Source organism: Aegilops tauschii, chromosome 4 (assembly GCF_002575655.3).
Source record: "Aegilops tauschii subsp. strangulata cultivar AL8/78 chromosome 4, Aet v6.0, whole genome shotgun sequence".
Lineage (NCBI taxonomy): Eukaryota > Viridiplantae > Streptophyta > Magnoliopsida > Poales > Poaceae > Aegilops > Aegilops tauschii.
In genome coordinates this window covers 363427343-363440800 of record NC_053038.3, presented here as the reverse complement: position 1 = coordinate 363440800, position 13458 = coordinate 363427343, and the positions used below count along the sequence as shown (strand labels likewise).

The following is a 13458-nucleotide window of genomic DNA, read 5'->3' as shown; positions in this document are numbered from 1 at the left end:
GGGCACGGGAGGCGGCATGGCCTTGTGTTCCATGTGGGCCGGCCCGTCTCCAATGTTCTACTCTTCCTCACCGGAGACCGTACTTTCACTTCACGGGTCTTATTGCCGGTGCTCATGGAGACGACGGATGGAAGAGGCGGTCCTAAGGAAGGGAGCAACAAGGGCTTGGACACCCGGTGGCCGCCGTAGTTTTTTTTTGTTCTAAATATTTGAAATGTAATGACTAGACGCCGTGTTTGCATGAATGACATTCGTTTATGTAAATTATATCCGAAGTTGAATGAAATCCAGCCGTATTTGCACAAATTTCGTTTGATTAGTTCGGATGGTAGTTGAAATGTATACGAGAAGTGTTGGGTGACAGCCTTCTGTATCCGTGTCCGCGGACTGACCCCCTGTCCGCGGACGGATCCAGGAGGAAATTTACGGGTCACCGTTGAAGATGCCCTTAAAACCTAGCCCCATGCATTCTGGCTGCTTAGAAATCATTGTTTTATATTTGCCCTCCATGCATTTGTCATTTAGTTTGACCAAAGAACATGTGCTTCAACGATCCAATTGCTTTCAAACTTGGTGACCGAGTCCTTCCTTAGGCACTAGCAGTATATATAAGAAGGTCCCGCTTTTATGATTTAAAAATCAAGCTAATTATTTACTCACCCACTTGTGGCGTGCAGCCAAGAAAGAGAGAGAAGCGATGCACGCTCCTGTACCTAGACATAATCGTCATAATTTAACAAGACTTTCTGGCGAGACATTTCCCAACTTGTCGTACTCCAGAGCGCGACCTTTTCCCTTGTTGAGCATCTGTCTGATCCGACGGCTTCAAACGAGTTTCGGACGCGCAAATTTAACAATTTTGACCTTGGGACAAAATCATTTCACAAAATGAACTGGATGCGGAACTATTTCACTCCACTGACCCTTTTGTGTAGCGCCCGCCATGCCGGCGCCACACCCTACTGTGCAGCGCCTAGCGCGGCGGCGTTGCACTCCTGTCCACCGTGACAGCCCCTGGGCACGCACCTAGCAGTGCAGCGCCTCCGAGCTAGGCGCCACACATGTAAAGTGCAGCGCCTAGCCGCCGGGCGCTGCACTGTGACTTAGATCCAGCCGCGCCAGCCCTCTCCTCCCCCACCCACCCCATTGCGAGTTACAGAACAGAACAGGGCGGCGGCCCTCTCCACTCCCCCTCTCAATCCCCTCTCCCAAATTCTTCAGATCCGACGATTTGGTCCGTGCATTTCTTCACCAATCCATCCTAGAAGGTACTCTCCTCTGATCCCCTTCTTTCTATCCATAGAAAATATGATATTTTGAAGATTTGGGGAATCCTTGTTTGATTTGATTAGATTTGAATCTTGCATGTATTAGAACTTTGCATGTATTACAACCCTTGTTTGTTTGATTTGTGGAACCAGTAGGCCTAGTTTATGGAAAAGTTATTTGTATGAAGTTATTTGTACGAAGTAGGCCTAGTTATTTGTGGAACCCTAGTTTATTAGTTTTGTTTGATTTGATATGGTTGGATACATAGATTGATATGGTTGCATCTAGTAGGCCTACTTTAGTTCTTTTGAATTGAAAAGATAATCGTGTTGACAAGAATGCTTTGTTGAAATTGTTAGGATGGTTTGGCTTCTCGATGATCATTGGGACAAACAACACCGGTCGTACGCTATGTCGGTGGAGCAGCGGGTAATACTGAAAGTGGCCGGTGTTATGAATTTTGTATTTTTTTCAAACACAAATGCCCCATATATAATGTTATGATTTGTTTGTTTGTAGGAGCTTGCACCTCTGAAGCTTCGGTCTCACGGGGTCACCCTTGGATGGATGTGCTATGATGAGCGGTACACACTGTATGTAAGGGAGGCAGGACTTCTCTCTTTCATTCAGTTGGTCAGCCGGTCGACGCCACCCAACAATGCTGCAGCACTCACCGAGCTTATTGATCATTGGAGGCCGGAGACACACACTTTCCATCTTCGGACCGGGGAGATGACCGTGACGCTCCAGAATATTGCTATGATCACCGGTCTTCCTATCGATGGGAATCCTTTATGTATGAACACCGATTCTGATGGGTGGCGCGCGCAGATGCATGCCCTTATCGGTATGGTTCCTCCGGAGCCTCGGGAACCAGAAGCAGAAGACAAGAAGAAGGAAAGAGTCGCAGTCGACGCTACTTTCACGTGGATATCATCGAACTTCAGTACTTGCCCTGAGGATGCTAATGAGGACACGGTGAAGACATATGCTCGTGTCTACATGTAGTACGTGATATCCAGAACTATGTTTGCTGATGGCACAGGAAAGAATGCTCCATGGATGTGGCTCAAGGCGTTGACCGTCTTCGATAGCAAATGGAGTTGGGGTTCGGCGACACTGGCTTACTTGTATCGACAGGTATGAAGTTGTTTCCTTTTCGCTTCATTGATACATTATCAATGCGCTCTTGCGGCAAATTTGACCATGTTCTCTTTTATGTGCAGTTGGATGAAGCCTCTTGTAGGCACACTGGAGGTATTGGTGGTTGTCTGCTCGCACTTTCCATATGGAGCTGGGAGCGTTTGCCGGTTGGACGACCGAAGACCGTGAAGTACGAGGATTGGGACGACAAAGACGACCCACTACGGCTCCCCACTTGGGCTCACAAGTGGGATGTGTTAAATGAGACGACGGATGATCCCTCGGTCATGTACAAGTTGTACAAGAGCGAGCTGGACGCGATCACGCCTGAGCAGGTGAACCGACATTGCATAAGTGATTATCATGCTTGTATCGTAACTCGATATCAATTTTGCATTCTATCCCATTTTGCAGGTGGAATGGGAGTCGTATGGAAAAGGAGAGAGTTTTGGTAACCCTATGGAGTTCAGGCTGAATCCGATGTGCACTAGGGATAGGGATCTCTGACATATGCGGTGCCCACTGATATGCAACTGGGCGGTTGAGCTTCACCTGCCACATCGGGTGTTCCGCCAGTTTGGTTTGTTCCAGCCACACCCGCCGGAGTGGGAGGACACGGACAAGTTGCTACACGCGTAAGATATAATTAACCTTGAGCACTTAGCAGCTTCTCGACGGTTTCGATGATGCTAATATTCTGTTTCTAACTTGCAGGTTGGATAGGAAAAAGTAGCGGAAGATCAAGGATTGGGCCAACCATCACAAGAAGTATGTCGTACAGTTCGCGCTTAGTGTGGAGCAAGCAAGGGCTGGAAAACGAGCCCAGCTTCGTGAGCACTGCCCGATCGCGTTCAACAACTATCTCACGTGGTTTCTTGCAAGTACCCGCGTGGAGGTATGCAAGCCAGCGCATGCTGAGGAGATTCTGGAAGAACCCATCATTTTTGATGAGGTAGCCCAGCACCAGTACAACGCATTAGTCAGGAAAGGCAACTCAGTGATCCCTTCAGCTCCAATGATGAACTCTGTGGTTTGCCCTTTTTGCTTTTCCATTCGCACTATTCAGATATTCGCTTGCCTAACACTTTGATACCGTTTCTGTTCCTAGCAGCTGATGAGATCGAGACTATTCTGGAAACAACCCCGGCTGGCAAAAGCGATGGGGAAGGTGCACTTCGAGCATTCATTAAGGTTCACATCTCCTTCAAACTAGCACTTAACATATGTTGCTACGTTCCATGTCTCATTCACTTGTACATGTTGCAGCGCTAGGGCCAAAAGTTAAGGTGGCTATCAAACCTTTTCGGTTGTCGTGACCCCGAGTACGTATCACCAGAACGGTCTAGGTCGGCGACACCATCAGATCCCGCTTCGGGGCAGGGCCATGGTGAACCTTTGGAGGATGAGGATGTGGGTATGGTCACCCAAGAGGTATGGCATGACGATATATATCCATTTGTTGATGCATTGCTAACTATATCCTCACACACGGTCTTTCCATATCTTCTGTTGATGCATAAGTTGCTGATGATATGACCGTGGGGACGTACCAGGCTCGGTCTGCATACGAGTTGAATCCTAGGAAGGGAATCAACAAGTATACACCTAAAGACTTCACCCAAAGAGGCCAAAGAGGCAAAAGGACGGTCGACACCTCGCAGATGGCGGCTTTGGATGACTATTTGGATGACGATGTAGATGACGTGGAGGAACCGGAGCCGGAGCCGGAGCCGGAGCGGGTTCCTCTTCCTAGGAAGGTGAAGAAGATAAGCGTCAAGAGGGGGGAAGGAGCCAACAAGCGCGGAAAGCACTAGTCATCGTCCTTTATTTATAATGTTGAACTTAGAGTGGTGGTAACTCTTAGTAATGTGGATTTTGTTATGTCGTTGAACTTGGAGTGGTGGTAGTTCTATGTTAAACTTGAACTTATTGTGATGGTCCTTTCTAAGAAATGATGTCTTTGTTGAACATTTTTTGAACCTTACTGTTTATTATACGAAATGTTGAACTGTGGCTGAAAATGACCCAGTCTGAATGACAAAAAAAACACTAAGTGTTTGTGCGGCGCCTAGCTGGGAGGTGCCACACTCTACAGTGCAGCGCCTAGCTGCTAGGCGTTGCACTGTACAGTGTGGCGCCCCAGGCTAGGCGCTGCACAAACATTTAGCGAAATTTTGGGCCCAAACTGGATGCCTACCTTCTGTTGCTCTCTGGATAGCTACAGACTTGTGCGGCGCCTAGCTGGGAGGCGCCACACTCTACAGTGCAGCGCCTAGCTGCTAGGCGTTGCACTGTACAGTGTGGCGCCCCTAGGCTAGGCAAGATTTGGGAGAGGATTTGAGAGGGGGAGAGAGTGGGAGAGGGGGCAAAGCTCGGGGAGAGAGTGGGAGAGTGTGTAGTGTGTGGGGGTGGGGAGGGGGGCCAGCCAAGTGGCTGGATAAGTCACAGTGCAGCGCCTACGCGCTAGGCGCTGCACTTTACATGTGTGACGCCTAGTTCGGAGGCGCTGCACTGCTGGGTGCGGGTCCAGGGGCTGCCACGGTGGACAGGAGTGCAACGCCGCCGCGCTACGCGCTGCACAGTAGGGTGTGGCGCCGGCGTGGCGGGCGTTACACAAAAGGGTCAGGGTAGTGAAATAGTTTCGCACCCAGTTCATTGTGTGAAATGATTTCGTCCCGAGGTCAAAATTGTCAAATTTGCCGTTTCGGACGCCCGCCACGGCACCGCGTGTCTCCATCGTTCCCACGCAGCACCCAAACCCCTTGGCCCCACAGCTCAGCCGCCTCTGGTTAGAAACTGCTTTAAGCAACACGAAGTCCAGCATTGTCTTAGCTAAGCAGCCAGATATCGACGCGGCGATAATAAACAAGAAACCGTTTGGATTGGAGCCTCCGCCGCCGGGTCGCAGCTGTTCCTGAACCCGCCCCATACGCCGGCCGCCCATCGACGCGCTCAACCGAGCCGGGTCGCAGCTGCTCCTGAACGCACGGCCTTGGGTGCACCAGCCAGGCGCGACTCGTAGCCGAGCCGCGCCGATGCCGGCGGCTCCTGCGGTACCTATATCTGCGCGTGGGGTTAGACTGACAGCTGGGACCGGCGGTTCACAGGGCAGAGCGGAGCGGAGCTCTAGGAGGCCACCACCCCAAATCCCCTTCCTCTGCACATCGCCAGTTTCACCGCCGCTGCGCCCGCACGACGCTGCAGGTGGCGCAGCCGCCATGGACGAGGAGGCGAAGCCCAACACGAGCGAGGAGGCCAGCTCCAAGGCCGCCCCCGCTGCCGCTGCTGCTGCCGCCGCCACTGCGGCCGAGGCGGCCACTCCGCCGACGCCCTCGGGCTCGGAGTCGCCGGAGGGGGGGAAGGAGGAGGTGGGCGATTTGGTGGAGAGGGTTGCGGAGCTGGTGGACGAGATCGCGGTGATCTCCGACTTCAGGAACGCCTACCGGAGGCAGTTCTGCAACCTGTCGCGGCGGATCCGGCTGCTCGCGCCCATGATGGAGGAGGTCAAGGAGGGGCCACGCCCGTTGCCGGAGGCGTCGGTGGCCGCGCTCAGGCAGCTCAGGGACGCGCTCGCCGGCGCCCGGGAGCTGCTCCGCCTCGGCAGCAACGGTAGCAAGATCTTCCTGGTGGGATTTCTCGACTATAGCTCATTGTTTTCTTGTCTTGTTTATACGGTGCATCCGAAATTGCCCATATTCTTGCACCTCTTGCGCTAGATAAGGTTGTATCTGTGGAGTTCAAGAAAATTTCGCCTGACGAATTAGATTCTATTTTACCGTGCTGTGCTGCAGAATTAGAATTTCTCGCTAATCACTTTGTAACTTGTTGCCTTTTTTTGCTTGTGTAAAAACTTATCAAAAATTGCTGAGGTTGGACCAGGTTTTGAATTCCCGGGTGTCAAATCAATGCCGGGCCAGAGTAGTTGACAACTTAACATTGTTTAGTGGTGTTGAATAAGTCTGCTAATACCGTAGGTTATTATTGGTTTTGTATACACACCATGGGTGAGCCTAGGAAAAACCAAGTATAATTACTGAATTCTATACCTTCTAATTTTGGTGTGACCAATATTGTAGTTCTAAATACGGAAGTTTGAGAGACTAGTCACCCGTGTAACCGCAGGATTGTGCAAGAGTAAAAGATAGCTGTGACTTTACTCCAAAAGAACTAGTTATTCTGTTCACCACCATTGCTATTTAATCACCATACCTGGGGTCACACTAGCATTGCTCACAAAATGCATATTTGCAGCTGGAAAGCTGATAGGACTTGTTCAGCTGTGTGTGTTTTTGGGTGCAGTTGAAAGCAATTGCTCTCAATGCTAGTCTTTAGTTGTATCTATATGTCAGTTGTTGGTGGTGGTCTGTTCACCTCATACCCCCTCCTGATACCAGCCATTAGATCTGTTGCAAATGGCTGAGATGGTGGTCCTGTTCGCTACCAAAGTTGTGATAAAATTACCAGCAAGTGCCACTTATATGTAACTAGCATAATGCCCATGTGTCGCTACGGTACCAAAAAGTGGACGAAGCACAGAGACTGGGGAGGAGGGGTGGTTGGAGAATGCGTATCGGGGAGGAGCGGCTGCAGGAAAAAAATTGGTTGTCGGATTGACTGGCTGGTTCTTGTCATGGAAAAAAATTACGTACTGTCATGTACTTTTAAAATACTTTCCCATGCAAGACATGAGTGAGGCGGGTGGCTTGTTGGACCAGAAGGGATCGAGTAGGTTCTGGATGGATCAGGAAGATTGGGATGAAGTGGGGAGGGTGTACTCGCCGCCACCACCACCAACTCCAATTTATATATGATATAGTTACGTAATAGGAAAGTCCAATTTATATAAGATAGTTATGTAATAGGAAACAACGAGGGTATCACGTAGGATAAGTTTAGCATCATCAGTTTTTGTGGCTCAACCTGTGGGTACTTAATTTGTTTTGTCCATAGCAACTCACTGGAAGGAAACCTCCAATGTGGCCAGGACACTGGCTGAGATTCTCAGCCGTAGTATAAGGCCCCGTTCTGATCTTCTCCGGCTTCATTGAATAGCCAGCTTCCCGAGAAGCTAGCCGCCGCCAGCTTCCTACGGGAGCAGGATGTGTTCAGCAGCTCTGAGCAGCTCCAGATTTTCCCAACTCTCCTTCAGCATGGGCCAGCAGCCCACGAAGGGAGCTTGAGGCCCAGTTTGATGGCTCGTAACGAGAGGAAAACTGTTCGATCAGAGAAAAACGGTTCGAGGATTCACTTCGGGAGGGCATTCCTATGTAATTTAGAGCAACTTCCACTTCTGGTTTTTATGAAGCTACGCTTCCGCTGCTTCAGAAATTTGCATTGCGGGCTGCTCTTTCTCCAGGAGCGGGCTTCTTGAAGCTGGGTCGTTCGGCTGGCTTCTGCTGGCTATTTCCAGAAGTTGGATCGTGGAGAAGACCAGAACGGGGCCTAAGTCTTCTTCCTTTTGCTGCATCTTGGGCCAGGGCCCAGGACTATTAGTCTATTTCTATGGTTTCTCTGTTGCTCAGCCCTGGTCTTGTTTATTTAAACAATATTTATGCACTGGAGCTGGACGACTCAGATATCTAGAGACTTTGATCAGCATGTTGTAACATTCATTTATGATGATTTTGTCGATTAGTTAGTTATGGAAGTTTAATATCTACAAACCTTCTTTTTCCCGGGGGCGAGGGTGGGACATGACTTTGCGGCATGGATTGATCATTTTGCACTGAGATTCTGTGCCAATTTATTGGTGATACTGATTTCAAAAAGTAAAAAAAACTTTTCCTGCGAACTTCAAATGTGCCCTGCAATGTTACATGTTAGGCATGGATGGATGTGGACATGGCGGTGATAAGGATGGAGTACTATTGCTAGTTGCTCGATACAAGGAATACCTGATAACTCAAAGTTGTTCACCACTGAGGATAGTATATATACTTAGCTTACGTCTGTGGTCCGGGGAAGTGGTGAATTTAGTGTGAATCGTCTGTCATAATCGCATTTGGCGGATCATGATTGTTGCAAATTATCATCAGCTGCATCGGGCAGCTGCACTACTGTGATAGGTGTTTCGGAGGGTATAGATAGGTAGTATCTGGAGCTCCATATTGATGGTGCAACTGATGGACTATTATACAAATAATGAGACCGAGGGTACTAGAACTGTTGGTACACTTGTAAGAATAAGCAAGAAGATGCACTGGTATATTAGTCCCACGAAATAAGCAATGAGATTGAGTCTGCTCCTTATGGGTCAAAGCCAGGTCACATGGGGATGCCATTGCACTCCGATCACTGGGATATTGCCCAGTCCTTGATGGACTGATTATATGAGGAAAAATGGAAACACCAGAAGGATCTGAATCACACTTTAATGGGAATAATACTCCACAAGGTTTCATCCACGTAAGGAGAGCCAGGGCTCAAGATCAGGTGAAAGGCGTAGTTAATAGACAATTTATTTTAGCCATAGCTGCTAAGCCACTAAGTGTTTAAGGGGGTAAAAAGATCTAGTAATATATTTGGAGTCATGTTTGTGATGCAGTTTTACAGGGTAAAAAACTAGTGTCTCAGTGCGTGATATTTTAGGTCGAAGGCTATGTGCTGTCTGAATTGCACTGCATAGGATAACTTTAAAATAGTTTTAGTTATAATTTTTACGTGATTACTTTTGAGAAATAACGACACTATGCTCTGTTCTGATGAGGTATGTGATGGTCAATCAAGCACTTCTATATGTTTGCACGGGTGTGTTCATTAAAAAGTAGCGAGGCTGTGTAGTTGAGTGGGCTAATATTTCTTGATCCGTATACCTTGATGAACACTAAAATACTGTTAGTCAGCAGATCTTGTGGTTAATTTTTGCTGTATAAATTTGCAACTGCTTTCCATACATATTTAAATCATGACCATTTTCCAACAATTAGTGGTTTCCCCATTTGCAGGTTCTCGAGAGAGAGAAGATAATGCAGACTTTCCAGGACATTACCTCGAGGCTTGAGCAAGCCTTAGCTGGTATCTCGTTTGATGAGCTTGGCATATCAGATGAAGTAAGGGAACAGGTAATTTTTCTCACTCTTGAGTTGTCAGTGAAACCTTTTAGATTTTTGGCTTTGATTTGTTTTGTTTGGCTTTTCTTGCTTATCTGCAGCTGAAACACTTGCAATGTTGTGCAGGTTGAACTGGTGCATGCTCAATTCAAAAGAGCAAAAGAACGACCAGATACATCGGATGACATTCTCTTTAATGATCTAATTTCTGCCTATAACTCAAGCACCAATGATAATGTTGATCCAGATATCATTCAAAGGTTATCTGAGAAGTTGCAGCTTGTCACCATATCTGACCTCAATCAAGAATCATTGGCCTTGCATGAGATGGCTAGTGGAGGGGATCCCGGTGCAGTTGTTGAGAATATGTCAATGCTGCTGAAAAAGATCAAGGATTTTGTGCAGACCCAGGATCCTATAGGCATCCCAGCAAGTACAACAAACCCTTCCCGAGATGACAACTTGACATCTCCTGTTGTCCCGGATGATTTTCGTTGCCCAATATCACTGGATTTAATGAAAGACCCAGTTATTGTCTCCACTGGCCAGGTCTCTGCCTAACTTTATTTTTTGTTTCCTATCAATCTGTAGACTTCCATTTATATTTCAACTCACAAGAATTTCTTCAAAATGTTTGTATTCAGACTTACGAGCGAGGTTGCATAGAGAGATGGTTGGAGGCAGGGCACGGCACCTGTCCTAAGACGCAGCAGAAGCTACCAAATAAATCTCTAACTCCAAACTATGTGCTCCGTAGCCTCATAGCTCAATGGTGTGAAGCAAATGGTGTAGAGCCGCCAAAGCGCCCTGCTCAGCTTAATAATACACCAGCAACATGTACCGCCTCTGAGCATAGTAAAGTTATTGAGCTCCTGCAGAAACTATCATCCCAGAACCTTGCAGATCAACGTGGAGCTGCAGGTATGCTTCGTCAGCTTGCCAAGCGTAGCGCTGAAAATCGTGCTTGTATAGGAGAAGCTGGTGCTATTCCTATCCTTGTGAGCCTTCTACCAACCACCGATGTTAGCACCCAGGAACATGTGGTTACTGCTCTCCTGAATCTTTCTATTTATGAAGAGAACAAAGCAAGAATAATTACCTCTGGAGCTGTTCCTGGAATTGTACATGTGCTAAAGAGAGGCAGCATGGAGGCTCGGGAGAATTCAGCTGCCACACTGTTTAGCCTATCACTTGTGGATGAGAACAAGGTGACAATAGGGGCTTCTGGGGCAATTCCAGCTTTGGTGCTGCTATTGGGTAATGGAAGTCAACGGGGTAAAAAGGATGCAGCAACGGCACTATTTAACTTGTGTATCTATCAGGGCAACAAGGGTAAAGCTGTTAGAGCTGGATTGGTCCCTATACTACTTGAACTTCTAACAGAGACTGAAAGTGGAATGGTTGATGAGGCCCTGGCTATACTGGCAATTCTCTCGAGCCATCCTGAGGGAAAGGCAGCCATCAGCGCTGCCGCCGCCATACCAATTCTAGTTGGAGTTATCAGGAATGGATCCTCGAGGAACAAGGAGAATGCTGCGGCTGTTCTGGTGCATCTCTGTAATGGCGAACAGCAGCAACAGCATCTTGCAGAAGCACAGGAGCAGGGCATTGTGACCTTGCTGGAGGAGCTAGCAGAAAGCGGCACAGACAGGGGGAAGAGAAAAGCGATCCAGTTGCTTGAACGGATGAATAGGTTTCTGAAGCAGCAGAGCCAAGCCCAGGGAGACGCGATGGCACAGGCGCATGCTCAGTCCCAAACCCTGTCCCAGGCTCTGGTTCAAGTTCAAGCAGATACTCAGCTAGAGGAATCACTGCCTCCTACATCATCTCATCTTCCTGAGAGATGAGGTGAATGATCATTAGCTCCCCATTCTAGGTAGTGGTTTGTTTTTGGGCCGTCTGCCAGGTGGAAGACCTCCTGCAATTCTTGCTCTGCAGGTGTGCGTTTTGGCTGTACAATGTTGTCAGGAATAGGAAGGCCCGGCAGCGCAGCGTGATTTAGGGCTGTGAGCATGTTGACAGGTCAGTTTTGCAACCATGGTTGGTGCTGTTAACCCGTGTTTGTTTGTAGTTGGTACAATGTGTCGGTGATTCAAGGTAGGATCCTCGAGTTTTAGGGAGGTATATCGTCATGCTTGTACTGGGTGCCTGGTACATGACTAATTTGTGGCTTCCTAGGGTGGTAATTTTACTTGTCTGAGAAAGAAGAGAGCTTCAGTAAAGCCTAGTTTTTGTGTTCAGCTAAGTTTCTGCTCTGGATACTTTCCAAGAGAATAGCTGGAGCATGGATTGTTCTTGACGTGTAACTTCAAGAAATCCATGTGGTGGTGTTCTGATTAATCTGCCCGCATGTTGTTGTCATGAAATTTGCCGTAGATTTCTCGTTTCTTTCGGCTGTTGTCCGGGTCCGGGGCAATGTAGCTGGATTCTTGATGGAACTCCCAACCTGATATGATGATATCAAGCGACGTGCCTGGCCGGACCGAGGCCGCCGCCTGGAGCCGAAGGGGAGAGGCGGCGATGACTCCGATTGGAGGACGTCACGCTCGGCACACTAGCTTGTGTCCCAGACACACTTAACTGTCATGGCGAATCGGCGCAGCCGAAAGGGGAGGGGCACGCCGGTGACTCGGGCCACATGCGCGTGCCTCCCACGTACCTTTCCTTTCGTCAACGGTGGGTAGGACTTGGGAGCGAGGGAGAGATCGGGCCGGCCTCAATTATGCGCAGATCGATCAGCCCGACCGCGAAGAAAGTGAGCGAGCTTGGTTTGCTGTTAGACTCGAGTCGGAGCCTGATGCGACTGGCGATGTAAATGCATGTGGTGGCACTTCATGACACTGTTCCTGCCCGGTTCCTTTTCACGAACAGATTCGGGCAGATGCCAGCACCACCATCTTATTTATAAGCCACAGTGGCACGCGCCTTTCCAACTCGAGCCCACGACCAAATGCCGCGCGCGCCGTCGAGTTATTCTGGCGTTCCTTCCACAACGGCATGCTTGATGCTTCCCTGTGCATCGCATCGCATTATTGCCGCTTGATTGATTGGTTGCGCCCGGTCGATCTGCCGGCGACAACCACCCTATCAATCAAATTAAGAAAAAGAATTAAGCTGCTGCTTGCATTATTAAGAAAATTGAGCTAGCAAGCACTCAATCCCACCCCTAAGAAAAGCTTAAAGCTCATGCATTATGCCATAGTCTATGCTACATGTGGTGACCTCGTGGCTGATCTGCGAATTAGTGCGATATGATGACGCTGATACGCGACGAATCATCGCTCGGAATCAACACGTACGGGGAGAAACATTGTTTATTAGCACCCCGTGTCGATCTGTGTCCACTAGCATTCACTTCTCTAGTCGCAGGTTTGGCGTCGTTGTCTTGTAAGTAACAACTAACAACGACTAGTTCGTCGACGAGTCGTTTGGTTCTGGCCAACGGAGCCGAATATATTGAGCTCGATCGCTTCAGGCGTAGAGTAGACGCCGCGACCTTTGACAACGTTGGCATTTTTGCAATCTTGAGAGTGAAATGAATGCAAGTATGTACCAGAGCCGATGTAACGTTCTTACCAATCAGGAAAATAAAAGGTTTTGCAATCTTACAACGTTGACATTTTTCCAATCTTGAGAGTGAAATGAAGGCTAAGTACTCATATATACCAGAGCCAATCTTAACGTTCTTAACAATCACTTGCAGCTCAACCGCGAAAAAAAAAACAATCACTTGCAGCTAGCTAGCGATGCCGCAGTGTTGCCAACCGCTGGTTCCTGTCCCCGGCACCACGATAGCCTTGTGGTGAGGACCTCCTTTGCACCAGCTTTCATCGCGGTTCATGAGATGATATCTCAGCTCAGTACGCTGACGACGATGCTAGCCAAACTATAAAGATACAGTAACCCACATACCCAAAGCAACTGACCCGGATGCTGCACGCGCGGTGGGCATGCAGATAGCCGGATCGCGATCCGCCCCACCTCAGCCAGGACTGCC

The 13458-nt window shown here is 48.6% G+C and overlaps 1 long non-coding RNA gene and 1 pseudogene across 1 annotated transcript; both read left to right on the top strand.

Moving 5' to 3' along the window:
- The first annotated feature begins 1210 nt into the window (after positions 1-1210).
- Positions 1211-2403, top strand: LOC141021528 (uncharacterized). Its single transcript, XR_012182846.1, has 3 exons — positions 1211-1268; positions 1629-1698; positions 1789-2403. It is a non-coding gene; the product is annotated as an uncharacterized lncRNA (long non-coding RNA).
- Positions 2404-5313: 2910 nt separating this feature from the next.
- LOC109757917 (protein spotted leaf 11-like) lies at positions 5314-11701 on the top strand (annotated as a pseudogene).
- The last annotated feature ends 1757 nt before the right edge of the window (positions 11702-13458 follow it).